Source organism: Bicyclus anynana, chromosome 15 (genome assembly GCF_947172395.1).
Source record: "Bicyclus anynana chromosome 15, ilBicAnyn1.1, whole genome shotgun sequence".
Classification (NCBI taxonomy): domain Eukaryota; kingdom Metazoa; phylum Arthropoda; class Insecta; order Lepidoptera; family Nymphalidae; genus Bicyclus; species Bicyclus anynana.
Genome location: NC_069097.1, coordinates 7132539 through 7153432, shown reverse-complemented (window position 1 = coordinate 7153432; position 20894 = coordinate 7132539). Strand labels below are relative to the sequence as shown.

General features: G+C 35.4%; 1 protein-coding gene across 1 annotated transcript in view; it reads left to right on the top strand.

Annotated features, from left to right (window-relative positions):
- Positions 1–20894, top strand: part of LOC112053988 (uncharacterized) — a 171362-nt gene that overhangs the window by 12231 nt on the left and 138237 nt on the right. The gene's annotated exons all lie outside the window — the stretch shown is intronic.

Below are 20894 nucleotides of genomic sequence, written 5' to 3'. Positions count from 1 at the left end.
TGTGCATAATCAAAACTAAATTTAAAATGTAACCCAAAAGCAGAGTTAAGAGTTATTAAAGATCTAGAATTACTGGATGAATAAATTTAATGATTAATCTTTTTATTAATAAACGTGCTAAATAAAATTTAATGACCCATTCTGTAAACAAACGAAAGCTCTTACGAAAGCTCAAACGAGATCTTAACTGAAATCAAACAACTATGAAATCGAATCTTTTACATACTATTTTTTTAATATACTGTGTTATGTACTTTATACCATACTTATAGGTTTATAATAAGGTAGTTGCAGGGTTTTACCAATATACTCTTGCATATAACTAGGAAAGGTCGATGTCCACTAGAGCCTTTTCCCATTGTGGATATAAATAGAATGTAACTTTGCAGGTTGGCACTGTAATGGAACAAAACCCAACGTAGCTTAAACGATATTTTACGTTCAATGCCTTTTAAAATAAAAATAAGTTACTAATTAAAACACCAAACAAAATGAGTTTCAGTCTGCATTAAAGGCGACATAAAAAGAACCTGTTGAATAAAAACCTTTCGTTAATGAGTCAATAAAGAATAGCGGCTAGTTCAGGCTTGAGTATCGGCAAAAGGCTCCCAGACAACCCGATATTAGGGTAGCTTCACATATAAGTAGGGGAAAGTGGGGTACATACGAAAACCTAAGAAAAAACCTTAAATAAAACAATGGAATTCGAACACAGAGTTTTGTTAATTGTTAAATCATAAAGTTTACTCATCTGTCTAACGAATATACTAATCAATGTATATATTTTTGGAATAAATTGTAAAAATATGAAAAAAAAACCCTTAGTATTCGGCTTTGACATTAGGTGGGTAAATATGAACACCAAATGGGGTAATTATTATAATAACATTAATAACGACAAAAATTGGTTACATTTCCTTTGCCGATTAAGTCATTGACATTTAGCAGATTAAAATGTTACTATTCCATTATATTAAATTTCTATTTAGATATAAATAAAGTAACTTTAACTTGAATTTACTCAAAAAATTACATCAAAATGAAGAAAGAATAGATTTTGAAGAATGCTTACCTTGACAAGTACATGCGTCCGCGCCTCCAGTTTTGTTGATTGTCTCTAGCGGTGGCGTTATCTTGGAAATGGCGAAAATTAAAATATGGGTATTTCTTACAAGCATATTAGAACCATTGGATTCGGGATTACCTCGCGTTCGAGTTTCCCCCACTCTTCCCTATACATGTCCAACATTATTCTAACAGACACTGAACACAGTTTAGTTGGATACAGTATACAGTAATACTAACTACATTTATTACTGGGTATTTTCTTGAACTTCATTAATATTTTCATATGGTCATGACTCAATCTTACACTAGTCTCCTCCGTGAGTCGTAATCCTCATATGTTAGTGTTGTGACCACCTCCATCTCTGATCTTTGTTCTTAGGATGTTATGTCATCATTTCCTATCTCCGGCTACGTGAAGAGCATCGTAAACAGTGGACTCGAGTGAGTGCGGCCTTGGTCGGACCAACGCATCAGGCTGCGCCCCCTCGGTCTTTTTCCTTCCACCTTGCCAGTTATAACTAACTTTTCCAGATTATCTCCGTCTTTCCTGGCAATGCGTCCGAAGTACTCTTGAATACGCTTGAGGCATATGGTCGTCATCGTCGTTATGTACGGCTCACTGCTAAGCTCGAGTCTCCTCTCAGAATGAGAGGGGTTAGGCCAATAGTCCACCACGCTGGCCCAATGCGGATTGGCAGACTTCACACACGCAGAGAATTATGGAAATTCTCTGGTATGCAGGTTTCCTCATGATGTTTTCCTTCACCGTTTGAGACACGTGATATTTAATTTCTTAAAATGCACACAACTGAAAAGTTGGAGGTGCATGCCTCATTCGAACCCACACCCTCCGGAATCGGAGGCAGAAGTCATATCCATTGGGCTATCACGGCTCATGGTAGAGAGCCATATGGTAGAGAGTCTTATTTTAACTCTGAGTTTAGAAAGTATATATTATGTGTTAGTCCGAAATGCAGTCCATGGAATCCTTTAGGACCCCATAGAGAAAAATCAGCCCCATAGAGAAAAATCACAAGAGCACAAGTCCCATAACCCATAAAAATGTGCATATCATGCTTTCAACTGTGTATATTACGACGCAGAACGCAAGTTTACGTTTTGCTTAACGTTGCTGATAAACCGCAAGATTAATCAACGTAACACAGTAGAACACATTCCATGTAATATTCTGGTCACGTAATGGTCAAGCTCGTATGGGTAAGTTCGGGTCAACACTTTAACATCTTTTTGGTGTATATTTTCCTCTTGACAGTGCTTCCATGTTTGAGAGCAGAAGATACTCAAGCGTAGTGTGTTTTGAAAATTAAAATAAAATCGAATGACATAGTGTTCTTTATGCTTTTTTTGTTTTCAAAGAATATTTGCTGAGATAATTTTTAAATATGACTGTTATTCCTGTTTCCTTTCATTTAGTTAGAAGTCTGAAAGCCATGTTGGGAGTGGGTTCGACAAAAGTCCAGATGTCGGGTATCCACCTCTGAATGCTGAGTCCGGTTTTTTTTTTAAAAATGAACTTTGAAGCGCTGTCCACAACAGTGTTGAAGAACTTGAGATCTACTATAACAAAATAATATTAAAAATTGTAGTTGATAATTGTTAAAATAGTTAATTTATTCCGTAAATATAAAAAATATCTACCTATATCTACAATGTCTACAAAAAGAAAAATTTATTTTAGAAAGTACATTTATTTGAAATCAAAACAAAGACAAAACTAGAGCAAAAGTTTAATTTAAAGCCAAATATTTAGTTTTATGTAACTTAGGAAACTTAATTTATTAAAATTTGGGGGTACCACGAAATATAAAGAGACGAATATCTTAGCAATAGCAATCCCCAGGATTCTACCGTGCGGGTGCCGGGTCCTTTGCGTGGCAGAGGGAAAAACTCCGAGCAAAGTCCAGGACTTGTGACCAATACGTAAAGGGTTAGGAAATTCCTTAACAATCGATTAACACACCCCTTCTCCGTGTTGTAAAGTAAAAACATTTTAAGGAGGTAAAAATAAACAGTTAGCGTGAGATAGTCAATGTGAGTTTACCTTATTAGCGAAGGTTATCACGAAACTTTATCCTCACAGATGAATGCGGGTAAATCCGCCGCGGTTTCATTGTATTTTAATACTTATTATTTTCAATGACCCTTTTAAAAGGTGAGATTACTTGATCTTCAGTGGCTGACATTAGTCACAGTCTCTTCCAGGGAAGTCTGCCATGCTCACTTGTGCCGCTAAGCAGCAATGCTGTGTTTTTACATGGTTTTTACGGTTTTCACTTACCATTCAAGTGGTAATGGTGAATAAAAAAAATATATCGCAAATATTCTTAAAAAGAATGGACACTTTAAGTACATAAATTGTACCTAGTTAGAGAAAATGATATGTTCAATTGCTTAAAAATACTCAGACTCCGCAAAGCAAAGATGTATAACTGGATTCGAAACTCCGATTTTTCCCCTAAGCGCCCATTCGCACGAGAGGTTTTTTAACGGACGTTAAAAAAGCGTTCAAATACAACAAATGCATACCCATGTGTATGTTCACACGATAGTTTTTTAAAACGCGACGCTTTTTTTCAAGCAGTGTTGCATTTTCAATTTTGGGCGTTGGAAATAGATCTTCATATAACTTCATACTATGCTTTTTTAACGTCTGTTAAAAAACTGTTTGTGCTAAGTGGTAGTCTCAACTTCGCCGCTTGGTATACTGAAACAGAAGCTGTATTGAATTTATTTGACATCAATAAGTTACAGATAAAAATCTAAGTGAAACTGGTTTTGAACGAACTTTAAGCAGCTCGCTTCAAGGCTTTCAGATCGTACACGGATATAGAATAAATAAATATATAATATAGAAGTCGTGAACCCGTGATCTGTGTAGACTGTACTTATCTCTGCTCTTACTAGTACTTTTTCATTGTTTATACTTAGTAGTTACTAGCTGACGTCGCGCGGTTTCACCCGTGTGGTTTCCGTTCCCGTAGGAATACGGGGATAATATAAAGCCTATATAGCCTTCCCCGATAAATGGGCTATCTAACACTGAAAGAATTTTTCAAATCAGATCAGTAATTATTGTGATTAGCGCGTTCAACCAAACAAACAAACAAACTCTTCAACTCTATAATATTAGTATAGATAATAAGTGCATCGCACTTAAGATATTCGGCTGTGTATTGTAATGTTCCTACATTTAAGCCCTGGGTAGGCATGATTTTTTTTTATATATAGCTTATAATTGAGAATGGTAGATTTTGTTAAATAACAGAAAATACATGAAATAATTATTCCAATGTCACTGCCACAACTAAGACGAATTTTATAACCATCTCATATTGTGTTAAAATTCTATTCGTCAAAAGGATGTTGGTTCGCTATAACTATTTATTATTATCATGCTTTATCGCATTTTAAAATGGAATAAGTTTGTTTTGCCTAGGTAGACAAACTTATTCGTCGAATACAATGACTTTTCCGAGCAAGTTAGATGAAAAGTAATTTATAAGCTCGAAAAACATAACCGTAATTCAGCAGTCGATTAAAAGCATTGTTTATAGAATACTAGCGGACGCCCGCGACTTCGTCCGCTATTAATTCAGTTTTTTACATTACCACGGGAACCATGATTTTTTCCGGGATGAAAAGTAGCCTGTGTGTTAATCCTAAATGAAATCTATTTCCATCCTAAATTTATCCGCAGCGTAAAGGAGGAACAAACATACACACATAAACTTTCGCCTTTATATTATTAGTGTGATAATAAAAAAAAAAAATTGTGTGCGAAATTAATTCAAACGAAAAATTTATTTTAAGTCATTTCAAAGACTCCAAATTCTTACGCACCAAAACCACAGAATACATATTATGTACAAGCAAAACTAGTACAGTAGGTATATTTAGGTGTATTTAGTATGTAGTAGGTAGTTTGCATATAGAGAAATAAAAACAGCCGGTTGCTCAAACGAAAATACCGCTACTCATTTCCGGAAACGGACGTCGTTAAGTGTAATCAACGAGATATCACCGTGAAAAACTTGTAAGGCGGTCGCTTGTAATGATAACAAGGTTTTCTCTACAGCAATTAGCATTAAAACTCAACCTATTTATTTTTACAAATAATTATATAGGTCGACTGGCATTGATTAGATTGAAGTGAATTAGACCATAATGTCAAGTTTATAGTACGAGTGGCGGCCTCCGTGGCGCAGTGGTATGCGCGGTGGATTTACAAGATGGTACTGGGTAGACCCGTGATAGCTCAATGACCTCCAATTTCGGAGGGTGTGGGTACGAATCCGGTCCGGGGCATGCACCTCCAACTTTTCTGTTGTGTGCATTTTAAGAAATTAAATATCACGTGTATCAAACGGTGAAGGAAAACATTCAGAGGAAACCTGCATACCAGAGAATTTTCTGAATTCTCTGCGTGTGTGAAGTCTGCCAATCCACATTGGCCCAGCGTTGTGGACTAATAGGCCTAATCCCTCTCATTCTGAGAGGAGACCAGAGCAGCCAGTGATGTAGTGGACTAATTGGCCTAATACCTCTCATTCTGAGACGAGACCAGAGTAGTTACTGATGTAGTGGACTAATAGGCCTAATCCCTCTCATTCTGAGAGGAGACCTGAGTAGCCAGTGATGTAATACATTTAATTTCCAAGTCTTTTTTGCCGTTTATATAATAGATTTTGCATTGGAGCAGGCACTGAACAAGCACTTTAGGGGCACATCAAATATAAGAGTACATGTAAAGCCTTTGACCTCTCTTATCCGATGTTAAATGTAAAAGATCAGATAAAGATCTGACGATAAAGGTCAAAAGTGGTGGCTCGGAAAAGATATAAGTTTGTTTTTTTTTACTCAGACTCCTTATTTATTCCTACAAGTCATCTAACTGACACTCTAAATTGTTTGTTGCCATCTTTACTGGTAGGATTAACTATAGCCAACCCTTTAAAGCGAACCCTGATCCTGATTGTGATAAAACACAACGATTACGCAACTGTGCCATAGAGGTCGTAATAATCAGGTCGTGATAATTTTAATTGTAATATTTCACCATTTAATGACTATTACAAAAATGTTAATACCTAATTTAGCGGCAAATTCAGCCAATCGCAGCGGTGAATGCGCGAGGTTGCCGCAAGGTTGTATTGAGGTTTGACAGTAATTCGCCAGCTTACGATACTGTTCTTATATACTTTTATTATTTAAACTAAACAGGTGTTTATTAACACAAGTATAAAAGTCAAAAAATGAAAGTCTTCCTGTTTTTTTTTTCGTGTTGAGTAAGTGCCGATGGCTCCATGTGGGACCATGGCGACACCGGTAGGCTTGGGCGAGCGCAGCCTCGCCTGATGAGACCCTAAGGCTGAAATAAAGATAGTGGACAGAACTACTCTCTAAGGGCGTCTCCTATGAGCCTCAGACCTCGGTTTAGAGGGCCATTCGGGAGGGGTTAACCGTGACTTGAGTGAATCAGTCCGGACACCCCCAAGATCGTGAGTTAGAAAACCCACGTCCGGGTGACGTTAGATATCGGGGACCTCGTCTTCGCCGGCGAAGACACTGCTTCCTGTTATCTGTATCTGTTATCTTAGTTTTAATAACAATGTATTTCCAACCCGATGTCTCCCAGGGTGTTCCTTGAGCGTAATTCAGGACATTTTATAGCACCTCTTCATTTTGAGTCTTTGTTTTTCTACAAAACTACTTTCTACCTAGCCGATTTTTTAGGATAATTTAAAACAAACCAAAACTCATATAGTTTTGGTTTGTTTTAAATTATCCTAAAAAATGTATGAAGTATGAATTTTCCTAAATTTTTAAAAGACTTCCTAAAGATTTGTAAGTTTAGAAATTTTTGTTTTCGCCGTGTTGTAAAATGCCAGTTCGCGGACTGCTGAAAGTAAGAGACTTAACTTAGTTTATTGATTCGAATCTTCTGACAAGTTATACAACTAGTCAAAAAGCAGTTTTTATTTCATTGGATAGCAACGTGCCTAGGTATAATCGCAGTCAGATAAAAGTCGGACTTTGTTATCTGTATCTATACTCTATACTAATATATAAAGCTGAAGAGTTTATTTGTTTGTTTGATTGAACACACTAATCTCAGGAACTACTCGTCCGATTTGAAAAATTCTTTCAGTGTTAGATTGCCCATTTATCGAGAAAGGCTATAGGCTATATATTATACTTGTACTGTTACGGGAACGAGAACTACGCGGGTGAAACCGCGCAGCGTCAGCTAGTGTCGAATATTACAGAAACCATGGAAGTTTTCGAAAAATCCAAACTCCTAATAAGTCGAGTAAGTTTATGCATTTGGTGAATAATATTTAATTTTTTCCCGTTTTTAAATAAATAAAATAAAAGCAGCGCGTGCACGAGTGCGAAATTATGGCGAATAAATCGATTTTGACATGAACAACAGTAAATTTATCGACAGTAATTGGTTTTTATTGCGCCAGTGGGTTACTTGTAAATAAGAGTATGCCAAAAATTGAAATCAGCGCCCGATAAAATTGCCCAAAGACACGAGGTTCTTGCTTAACGGTTTTGAGCTGACGCCGAGTTGCTTTCGACTTGCACAGTATTGCTTTTAGGGTCGGACTGCGTAATAAATTATACTTGTTTTTCTCGTATTTTAATACAATTTTTATATCTTTCAAGTTGATCACGCAATGCACTGATGTTTTGAGCTTTAACGACCTCTCTAAAGATCATTGCTGACACGAAGTTAAGGATTCATTTTGCGATTTAGTCGAAACCAGTATTATAATTTATGTTTTTTTGACTAGTTTAATGTAATTTTAGCTGTCTTAGTCAGTATTTATTTTGACTCTCAAAATATTTATCATCGAAGTTTTTAGTAGACAAGTTAATGGATAACTATATTTCTTTTACTTTTTTTTGTAGATACATCAAAATTATTAGATTAACAAGTTTAGAATGCGTTAATGTTTGGAAGTACTAGTTTCTGAAAAAACATTTAAGTTTGAGGGATTGATTGACAACTAATTACAACATTTAATAGAATGAAATTAAATAATAGAAGCCGAATTACATAGTCCTAATTATTGATAATAAATAAAAAAATAAGGACAATGAAAGGCTTATTAGCCTTACTATTAAATTTACTTCAATAGTTGTAGTTCGGCTCACAGCTAGTTTTTTTTTCTTTTTGATTCTAAATAGACTTGCGTTTGACTACAATCATGCCTGGTGGAAAGCAATGATGAGGTCTAGGTTAGAGCGCGCTTGCCTAGAAAATGCCTATTCACTCTAGTCTTGAAGGTGCACAAATCCATCATTCTTTCCATCATTATATTCCTTTACTCGTTTTACTTCGCATGTCGTTCTTTTTATGTAGTAGCCGCTTTTAGCTTTAGATTTATAGGCTTGGCTTTTAATCATTATCATTTAAACTGTATTCAAGCATTTCGATTTTGTATCGGTATAAAACCGCCTCAAACTTACCATGACTAATTGTGTGATGCAACCAAAGTTGTTTTGGTGTTTTCGCCGCCACTCGCAAAGTCCGATTGTTGTAAAAAGACAATGGTCAAAATCACTTGCGCGGCGGAATCTCAATAGAGTTTCGAAAGTGACCGTCATTTGTATGGAAATTGTCGTTTTACGTGTTGTCCTAGAGACCTTATTACATACGTTAACTTTGCACTTGTTGGGGTATATTTGAAGGTTTTCTTTCAGCAATGTTGTGTTACAAATAGAACCTGCTTCCCGCCTATTTCGTATAGATAAGTGTCGCCGCCTAGCGTATAGTAGCGTCATTTCATTTCATACTTTTATGACTTCCGGTTATTAAAGTTAAATTTAATTAAGAAACAATGATTGTCAATCCGAATAGTGTAGAGGTTATTATTAATTATTTATATAAATATAATTATTTATTTTACATGATATAAATTCATCATTTGTTATTTTACTCTTAACAGTTGTGACGTCACGTTATGATTTATATTGTATTTAATTTCTCAACTTTGTGTTTCGATATTTTAATATTATTTTACGATCGTTATAAATATCCTCTAATTAATTAATGTCTTTTAGATAGAATTAGAACGTTTGGTTTGTATAATAATACTCCGGAACTATTATTAAAACGTACTTGTATTGTTAACATATTCGTGCTACCAACAGTAGACACTAACTTTGCAAATATTATAAAATAGAGGGTTGTTTAGCAGATTCATTCATATACCGTCAGCGTGTAATATTAACATTATAGCGGAAGCTATGCTGAAACTGTTATCGAATAAATTTGTGTACAGTGAAATTATTATTTTACTTCTCCCACCTTCTGTTACAGTTGATAAATTAAAAAAGAAAATTGTTAATGAATCAAATAATTAACTAATCCTCCTCAACACATAACTGAACACTTAAACACAGACTAAAAAGGACTAGAATTATCATTTAACTTAGGTAGTTGCCATTGTCAAAGAGAAATCTTTGTTAAATATGGCTGTTCCATTATGCCTCCACTAATTCAAACTTCGCGCAATCGATGATAGATGTTGCACAGTATTTCAGGCAATAGCAACACAGCTTACATAAACTGCTGTCATGCACATCGTATTTGTGACCAATTGGAACTACTGTTAGTATGTGGCTCGCATCGAAATGACAGCTTTTGTCAAAAACGGCAGTTCGTTAAAATCGTTGAGATCCAACGCGTCGCGCGAAGCATAAAAGGAACACAAATCAACAACGAAAATTCCCTGTACCTACGTGGAGTCAACGCAAGCAGTAGCAGTCCAAGGTACGTCGTGCATTGTTCTGTTATTGACTAAATCTTGTAACATGTCGATATCGTCATACACCCAGCGCGGAGTTTGAATTCCCAGTGTAGCCGGGCCACAGAAGTGCAGGTTGCTACAATGGCAATACGTTTACACTACGAGAAGATATAACATTAAGAAAAGAATAACAATAAGAATTAAGTTCAGAAAGTCAAGATAATATTTTTGAAAATTCTCAAAATTTTCAGATTTTCGTTATTATACTTATGGTTTCTGAGTTAATTAATAGAAACATGAGGCGTTTATCGTAAATTATCTGTTTTCCTTTTGCGAAATTTTTGATTTGCGCACTTATTTCTTAACTTGACCATTATGTTTGTCGAGAACTGTGTGCCTAGTGGGAGTTTTCAATATTTTCATACTGTTACTATCACGTTGACGTAAACGCAAATTTATATGGAATTGAAACAGTTGTGCAGTAGTGCCACTAGATGGCGCTGTTTCAATTCCTTAGAAATTCGCGTTCACGTTACGTGACAGTAACAGTCAATCAAACTTTAAAACCCTCTAAACTTTAAAGCCCTCTGATTGGTTGATAATAATATTCAACACATTCATTTCTAAGTTATACCTTCAAACAACTCGTACTACGCACTAAATATTATATCATTCATGCGTAATTAATTATACAGTTAGTACACACTTGCAGTGGTAATGGGCATACCAATTTATTCACACTCCAGTAAATCGTTCAAAGGTTATTCGTTTTTTTTAAATAATTAAGTATATTGAATAATAATATGTTGTAAAGATTTGTTTATTCCGCGTGTTATATTAATTGCTTTTTGTTATTACAAATATTGGATTACCATTTTGTGACCTACTTATGTACTTATTTGTTTTATAAAACATTACATTATTTTTTTATGTACACTCTTATCAAATATTATAAATGCAAAAGTAATATAGACCGTCAAGTTTGCACATTTTGTGAGAAAAACAGCAAATAAAAAAAAGTATTTTTTCAATGATAGGTAATAGTCGAATTTCGGTACTTAACTAACTAACTAGGTAAAGGTATCATTGTATTTAATGGTATACCTTGTAAAATCAGAAAAAGGTCCCAATAAAAGCAAATCTGCATTTTTTGCATCAATTTACCCACCTGTGTGTCCATATTGTTTAGACGTTTAACTATTTCGCTTGATTTGTATCAAGTATTTCATCATTAACCTATTTTAATAAGTTCGCTACAGGACCAGGCTCTCCTTGTATGTGTGGGATTATAGAGCGAGGGTCTCCATTCTTCATTCCATTTTTTCATTCAGTCTTCATTCACTCCAACGTGAGTTGGCAATATGGGTTGGGTTAGGCGGTATCACCTCCGCCTACATTTTTAATTTAGTAGCGATCACTGTTGATGTGATGATAATGATCGCGGCCGCTGGCTTGAAGTGTTCTCTCAGGCAAGAGGGTGTAACATCAGCAACTTTTACTCCGGGTTGTCAGTTTTTACTAATAATTTCTTTGGATGATAGAAAAGTGCAATATTTTATAGCTCAACCCAGATCTATTTAGAGACCTTTAAAGTCTGATTTTCAACAGTACTTTTAGGTGGGTTACCACAAAGCTAAGTTACTGGCGACTGGAGAAATAGTTTTTCAAATTATGCCGTGGAAAATATTAAAAACATACGCTTTATACTCTGGACCCTTAAAACCTGCTATCTTTCAAAGCCACCACTGTCAAAATTGCCAAACTTCTTTATTGGCTTGTATTCTATGTTAAGCGCATAAGCTGACAAACTTTCAACCTCCATAAACTGAGGCATGTTTGACTAGACTCCGCGCCACAAAATAAGTCCCACGGCTAAAACTTGAACTAAAATAGACAGCGCCTTACACAAATGGCTCAACCATTAGGCTGATGGCCTGAAATTCGGGAGGGGTTGAAAGAGATTACCGGGGGAGCAAGATCCCCTGCGATGCACCCGGGCAAGGAGGCATTGCTTCGAGGCCCGTATCCCCGCCCCGTTCACACGGGCCGGAAAAGACCCACACATCGTATACAAATGACAATAAGACCGCCATTACCAAATCACAATGAGCGCCATTAAGACATTAGCGCCGCGTATACGGGACTTGTTTCATGGCGCGGAGTATATCAGAGGCTCTCAGTCCATACTGTCAGCGGTACGCCACCGCTAATTCGTCAATTGCAGCCCACAACCGGTCGGCTTCAGTTACATCACAGTGAAATTTGAAAGTTATAATTAACTTTCTATATGTTGAGATTTGTGTCAAAGGTGTAATGTGTTACTTAATGAGTGGTTGTAATTGGACGCAATTGAAACCGGTACGCAGATTTGTTGTTCGATTTGAGATTTACACGCTTATCTGGTTCAGCCTAATTTCTTTTAATGTGACATTTGATGGAATTAATGCCGATTAGCTGGAACTTTTTTTTAACTGTCTATTTGCTCTAGAGAGAACCGAAGACACTGACATAAATCAGCGAGTCGTGAAGCTGTAGTGGCAATGGACAGGGTATACTGTTCGAAGAGCAGATGGATGTTGGGGTCCTTAAGTGCCCCCATTCCGAAAAACGCAGTGTTGCGTTTCCTGCGTGGATGCTGGCAGCTGGAAACTGTCGTGTTAGGCAGTCTATGCTTGACTTTATGCGGTGGACGTCCATCAGCTGTTAATGCTGATGATGATGATGATTTTCTAGAGACTGCAAAAACTTCAGTGGGGAATTTGAGCGTGCGTGCAGAAGCTTACATGACGCAAGCTTGCTTGAGGCCTCGAAGAACATGAGGTTGCTGTTCGTCTCTAAAGGCGTTTCTTTTGAGATTTAGGCTCTCAATTAGACGTAATGTCATAAGGGATCTCGTCTTGATTAGTGAAGAAGTTATGCAGAGCTTAAATGTGTTGCCAAGAGTACGATTTTCAAGTAGATTTCTCTTTCTGTAGATCTGCGTTTAACTAACTAAACTAATCAAATCAAAGTAAAACTAATCAAAGGGATTTATAGTCATGGTCATCTCTTTTACTCTGTGTGATATTTTAACCTTTGTATTATTATTTACCAACTTCTTGTTCTTAGCGTGGTCCCAATATATGGGCTCTGTTTTTCGAAACAAACTCATTGGGCATTCGACTTCTTGAATTTGTTATTAGCTCTCATATCGGCGTTTACAATGTCAAGCCAGCGCTTTTCTTGTTTTTTGTTTTTTTTTATTCTTTAATGCGGTTAAAGCACTTGGATAATTGCAGTCAACTACCGGTCACTAACGTAATAGTTTCCGTCTACATGATTGGGATGTTACGTCATAATTATGTATGTAACAGTATGTAATCAAAAGTAACATCATCCTTCATAGATTTATCAGACGGTAAATATCGATGTCATCATCATCATCGTCATATCAGCCGATAGACGTCCACTGCAGGACATAGGCCTTTTGTAGGGACTTCCAAACATCACGATACTGAGCCGCCTGCATCCAGCGAATCCCTGCGACTCGCTTGATTTCGTCAGTTCATCTGGTGGGGGGTCTACCAACACTGCGCTTACTACTATTTGTTAAAAGTATACATTATTAGTAATGTTGATGTACTTTCAACAAATAGTAGTAGTGACATAGTACTGTCTGTAACTATACTGTGTGTACTACAGATATGGTACAGTCTGTAACTTTTAAATTTGAATAAATTGGTTTCCTTTCGTTATAGAGCTCTTAGTGGCATAGCTTTTCGGGGCTAGTACTAGCTTCAAACAGCCTTGTTGTGTTCTGGTTTTGAGATTACGGGTCTTCTTCTTATTAGAGTAAAGTCTCTACAAATAGCCAATCTTGAAATTTCAAAAGTGCTTGTAAACGAAGCCTACTTGGATTAATCGAATTTTGATTATAATTTTCTACGTAATATGTTAAAACATGAAAAGATCATTATTATCATCATATCAGGCGATGGACATAGGCCTTTTTGTAGGGACTTCCAAACATCACGATACTGAGCCGCCTGCATCCAGCAAATCCCTGCGACTTGCTTGATGTCGTCAGTCAACCTGGTGGGATCACATGAAAAGGTATCAAGAAATAAATATAATTTAGTAAGACCAGATAAATGACATGAGTAGGAATTAAGAAATAAATATTAAGAAATTTATAGATAATTTTATTTCGTAGATATTTTTATACAAGCTTGATATCGTTTATTTAATATTAATACTCGTATGTGACTGTCTTTGATGTTTTTAATATAATTCTTAAGAAAACCTAAACCTTTTCAATTAAAGTATACCGTATGCTATTATAAGTAGGTATTTAAATTTACTTTTAGCAATGGTACCCTACTTACATAACTGTGCCTTGATAGCCCAGTGGATACGACTTCTGCCCTTCATTCGGATTCGGTGTAGGTTTGAATCCGGGACATGCACCTTAAATTTTTCAGTTATGTGCATTTTATGAAATTCAATATCACGTATCTCAAACGATGAAGGGAAAACATCGTAAGGAAACGTACATTCTGAGAATTTACTTCATTCTCTGCGTGTGTGAAGTCTACCAATCCTCATTGGGCCAGCGTGGTAGAGTATTAGCCTAACCCCTCTTATTCTGAGAGGAGTCCCGTGCTCAACAGTGTGCCGTATATGGGTTTTTAATGATGATGAATGAGTGTTACTGTAGATAGGGAAGCTCGTTTGTAGTAGGGACGTACTATACTAAATCAAAGTCAAATTCATCCATTGAGTGTCAAATTCTCAAACTAAGTTAAATTCTACACTCAGCGCCTGACCACCGCTTCCATCTTAGACTGCATCATCACTTACCATCAGATGAGATGTGTTAGTAGATACATTAATGTAAAATGTAGTATTTAGTATTTTGTTTGAAACATGTATAGATCGTCACATAGAAAACAGGTGATGAATAAGTAGCTCAACATACGAATACATCTGTACGATTTGTAACACTTTTTTATAATAGCACTTAATGACTTAATGAAATTTAAATTACGATAATAAAAATCTTATTACATTTGAATAGAGTCTACTTTAGATTGCGTTATGTTTTTGTAAATGTCAGCATAGATGAAGACTTGCAGAAAATTGAGTCTTTGGCTTACCTACCTACTGACATTTTATATGCAACATGGTTACATGTGCATATAAAATGATTTTTTTTTAATTTCGTTTCTAAATAATGTCAAAAGATTTTGATTTCTGATGTATTAATGTTATACGTAAGATCTTGGTATTGTTAAAGAAAAGTAATGTCATTTATAAAGTCACATTTTGAATGAAAATCATTACTTAATTACGTAATTTTTTAAACTTTGCTGATAGGTAGGTACTAAATCAATAACGACTGATCAATGTAAACTTAAACACTCATGCTCTGCTTCATTGAAAAGTCTAGGATGTTTCGCTTCAACTACAACAAATACGCAGAAGTGAAAAACTAATATACGCAAACCACACACCAGTACCGGGTACCGACCACATAAAGGTGAAAATGTACATCACATTTTCAACCTTATTGTCAACACAATAAGGGGGACATAAACAAGTGTGTCTAGTATACGTTTATAGACAAAACAAGGTGTATGTGAAACGGCGTCGCGTGCAACGCAGATTTCTTTTAACATTCAAGGAGAGAACGCTACTGATGTTGTAATGCTCTAAGATCCGGTATAAGAAAATATGCCCTCATCTGTTATTTATTATTAATAAGAAATAAATGATATATAATATTTACAGTGACACATTGCAAATAGTTAATTTGCAGCCAGACACATTTTTAATATAGTATCTAACTAACACAGTTAAATTAAGCATAAAATAAGCTTTAATTTGACATACTACATGATTAAATAATTGATGAGGTATGTATATACCATTTACTCAACTGTTTATATCTGACAACCCCATAGTTGCAGTGTGATAGCAGGCAACATTTACGAGTACGTTTTCAATTATATTGGGTATGTCCTTGAACTAGTGTATGTTTTTTTAATTAGCACATAATATAAGTAGATTACATAAATTTAATAATCATTTAATACTTACTATGCCGCAATTTGATTAGGCAAGCTATTTGCAATGTGTGAATGTAAATATTTTCTATCATTTATTTCTTATCTATACTAATATTATAAACCTGAAGAGTTTGTTTGCTTGGACGCGCTAATCTCAGGAACTACTGGTCCTATTTGAGAAATTCTTTCAGTGTTAGATAGCCCATTTATCGAGGAAGGCTATATATTATATATTATACTCGTATTTCTACGGAAAGGGAACCACGCGGGTGAAATCGCGCGGCGTCAGCTAGTCTCAAATAAATAGCAGATGAGGGTATATATTTCTTATACCGGGTCTTGTACTATAAAACTATACTTAAATATCTCTTTTGGCTGCGGCCTTGTCAATATACACTTGACCGCTTCGTTTTCGTGTATGCAAATGGCTCTTGGTTTCGTAAAGTTCTGCTCGAGACATATAACTTGTTGTTTTTTTGTATTTTGACGACGCCTCTCACGCAATTTTGGAAACTATAATCCTTTTTGATTGAATCAGGTTTTGGTTTTGCTTGTGGGAGGTATTGTTGGCTAATATTTCTCTATTATAGTTTAAATATGTGTTAATGGGAAGTAGCTCTTCATTGTCTTTCAACTTATCTGGTTTTCTTCAAAACTGTATTGTTTATTATTTGTGTTCGAATACGTCTGAGTGAAACGTGCGTTGAGTGTATTCTGTAGTGTACACAGCTGTGAATGGAAAATAGCAAAATAAACTTATTCAATATCTTCTTTGACTTCCGCAGGCTTTGCATGCCTTTGTTCAATATTTTTAGAAACAAATAATAATTGACATGACATTGAAAATAAATGAATACTTACTTTGCAGCTCTTCATTATGCACAATGATCACTCAGTTAAGTGACTTATTTTGATATTTTTCCCAAAAAACCGGTAAACCCAAGCCTGCCGCTTGGTTAACGTGACTCAGAAAATCAACATTCGTTTAACTTCAAAAACAGACCAGGAGAAGTTTAGTATACAACATTCCATTGTACAAAAGGGTTTCTTTAAAAACACATTATTCCTGTAGAAAGATTAATATCTGCAGATTGTCGAGTACATTATATAAATTTACCGCGTCTGATTTCAATTGAAAAGTGTCTCCCAGTCGCTATTATATCTAATTACCTTACAATATCGTATGAGAACTGGAGACATTACCGCTATTACGTTGCGCAAGCCGTTATCGCCCATGACACAATTGCTGGTTATTAGGCTTTATTAAAGTGGTGTTTAATTTAAAATTGTATAAATATTGCGTGTTGTACGGGTATTTTTAATTAGTAAAATAAACAATTCTTTATCAAATCATGTTCTCCAATAGAAAACACCTCTTACTAAGGGTATATTTTGAGTTTAAATGCACCACGTCGGTTCATTAACAATTGGCGGGGTTAATTTGATGATATTACGAGTAAGTTAGGTTTACTGTTTACTGCACTCCATCATAATGGGCAAGATTGCAGTGAAAAGCAAGGAAGAAAGAAGGAAGAAGTCGTGGTTACTGATCGAGTGGACTAGCATAAAGACAATCGAAGAACTTCCTCCTAGTGACACTGCAAGTAGAAGAAGAGTGTATAGTCAAACTTAAGTACAAAAACACACACAGTCAATTTTATACATCAACACAACAAGCACCTTTCAAACGCTGCTTGTCTATAAAACTTACCTATACATTTACAGCTAAACCCTGAACATATTGACTATAGCATTCAATAATTCAATGGTGTTAAGGTGTTAATAACAGATGATTATACAAAATCAACAATAGAAGAAATTTGAATGAAAATTGATTCTAAGATTGCCAAATAACTAACGAAAAGAAAACTTTTACACCATGGAAACACTGATGTGTATAGCGATTACTATTACTAAAGAAATATAGTTTTTATTTAATATCATACACGTTATGAAAGTACAAGACTTACATATTCAATATTGATGGGCGGGTAATGAATTTTTAATACGCGTCGCCAATTTACGCAAAATTGTTACTATCTCAGCACAATTCAGTCGTTTTCTATTTAGTGATGTACTTATAATAGTTATAATCTATCATTAGCCGACTCATCAGTTATAATTAGGGCTTATGTAACTAGTTCTGTAACCGGTCTCACACCGCAAATTGTAGTAAATATACCTAATGACTAGTGGGATGTTTCCAAACATGGTACACTGTAATTTGATTTTTAATGTTTACTTTGCTTTTAGTAAGTAGGTAAATTGCTACCATAAACACTACTATTACATGCATTCTTCTGAAATCCAGTGCAGTCAGTCGGGTATTAGGATTTACTGCTGCTTCAACTTCAGCTATTTAAATATCGGCTTCCTCTCTGAAGAGGTGATTTGGATCTTAGGACTACCACACTGCTCCAATGTGAGTTTGCTTGCTCAGTTTGATAATATTCTTAAAACTGCCTATCATGTAGGTTTAATGAAGGTGCTCCTGGCATATTCATTCATCGATCGGGTATTTATATACTAGCCGTGCAATATGTTCATCGTATAGCATTCTGAAATGAAATTACTGGATCGTACAAACTGTACGACTGCATTTTAAAGGTATATTTTGACTTCAACAATATGACGTCTTTAAACACATATTTTTACTATTGATACCAAACACGTGACGATTATCTCAGGTATTTTGAGGTTAGAATCTGAGGTATAAATTAGTATTTTGAGGTTAGAATCTGAGGTATAATTATTATTATTATTATTATTAATTTGAGGTATAATTGAGGGATTAATTATTATTTAATTATAATTTTGATAAAATTTATATATCTATCCGTGAACACACAAGGTTTCACCTGAAAACCAGCGCCACAGCTCGCTGTGGCATCGTGCTGAAGTGGATACCTTTTTTATCCACGACCAGATTTTTGTATGTTCTGTTTGTTTATTTTTTTTTATTACTTGTGTGTGGACAAACAAAAGTATATTCTATTCTATTCTATATCTTATATCATCTGGGTCATTGTAATGAATTTTTGACACCTCTTTCATAAAAATTGGTTCCGTAGTTTAGATGCTAACATACAAACATACATACATAGACAGCCCAAATCATTACCCTTCCTTTGCTTTGCTGTAGTCGGGTCGGGTGAAGGTATTGCAACTTCTGTAAAATAAAGATCTGTAGATGAGATCAATATCGAACGTAAACATGTAGCCGATAGCCGAGGCCATGGAGCGAATAAAAGAGAAAATGCCGCAAAAACTATTGAGGTCTTCGCACTGAGGCTCAACCACTGAGATGTGACTGATTGTGCACATTGTATTTATTATCGATTAACTATATCTTAGAGACATCGCTGCAACTTATCTTTGTAAATAAATAATTCAATTTCACTGATGATTGTGATAGTTTTTTTACCAATGATTCATGGAACAAGCAAATGGTTCACATGACATCACTGAGATGGTGGTAGGTATCTATAGGTAATGTTTATAACAGAGCGCATACATGACAAAGAAGGAAAATGCAAAAATATTTAACAAAGGATGCGATATCTATAGGCTTAAAAAAGTAAATTATTATGTGCTCAATGTAGCACCATAGCTCCGGAACGGATGAAGCAATTTCAATTATTGTTTTTCTTATTAAAGGTACTTATGTACGAGTGTTCTTAGACATATTTTATGAAAACAAATTGAGTCGTTTAAAAGTTGTAGGGGGTGAAAGTGGGGAAGAATAACCGAATGTCTGCAATTATATTCGAGTGTGGTCTTTAATGAAAGCGTACTGAAAGAGAATATTGGCGAAAGATGACTAGATCGAGTGTGTAATCAATAATTTCATGACCTTCGGGGGTTTTTCAATTTTATGTTATAAGATAATATCGTGAACATGGTGTACCGTACATTGATATGTGATGCCTATAGTTTTAGGCCTTAAGTGCCTTGTTCTTCCCCGGCAACCATACACATAATTTTCACAGGGTTTCAAATAATAATACTAAAGATCTTAATAGAGACTTCGAGATGAATTGGGTAATACTTATTAATAACTCCGTGTTTTCTTTTTTGCAGGTAAATGAGGGTTCTTCGAGTATAAATAAGTAAGCATTTAGGCCTATCTGCTAAAGTATAAGTTGGACCACACACAAAGATGCTATGCGAAAGACTGAGGGACTAACTTATCACAGTTGACCGTAAGCATAACACACCAAAAACTCCTCTTCTTGCGTGAAAGTAATATATAGACTTCATAAGGACTTATTATTGCAAGGAGTTTACACTAGGGGCATAATAGTAAGTAAAATAGAAATCGAGTTTCGTTTTCAGGACTATAGTTGCTCAGAATGATGGTAAAACATCAAGCTTAATTAATTATGATAGTAAAATTTCCACTACTAATGTTATTACCTCATTAAAGAGTTTCTTCTTACCATTTCTTACCAATTAAACGCCAGATACAATGGACGCCATTTAACAGCAGAAAGTTCTTAACTGTACCAAGAAATTAGTTTAGACAGCCGTTTTAACGATTCAATGGAGCAAGGCTGTAACTAGCGAATTTGAATCTTACACTTAGGTAATAAAGACGATCAGAGGTGATAATATCATAACGAAATGCCTTTAAAATGCATTGCTTTTCGAAATGGTGGCCGCGGTGGAAAATCGTAGATTTCGTGCGAGGTCAATGACCGTGTGACGGATTGGTGATTATTTTGTATCGACGCTCACAATGACCATTCCGTAGGTTGGGATGACACCGTTATGTGTTAACTTTGGTGGGTGACGCTTTATTCAAATCATAGTACTAAATAGGATTATTGTCGCGTAGCTACTATTATCGCTTCAGCTGCTACACTGGATTGAAGGTACTTTTTACATGCAATTTATTAAATTTTAAAGTTAATGTTGCAAATGTTATTGTTCTATTATACACCATCTAATATAAACACCTTCATAGTCTTTTCTATAAATGAGCTCCAACTCGATG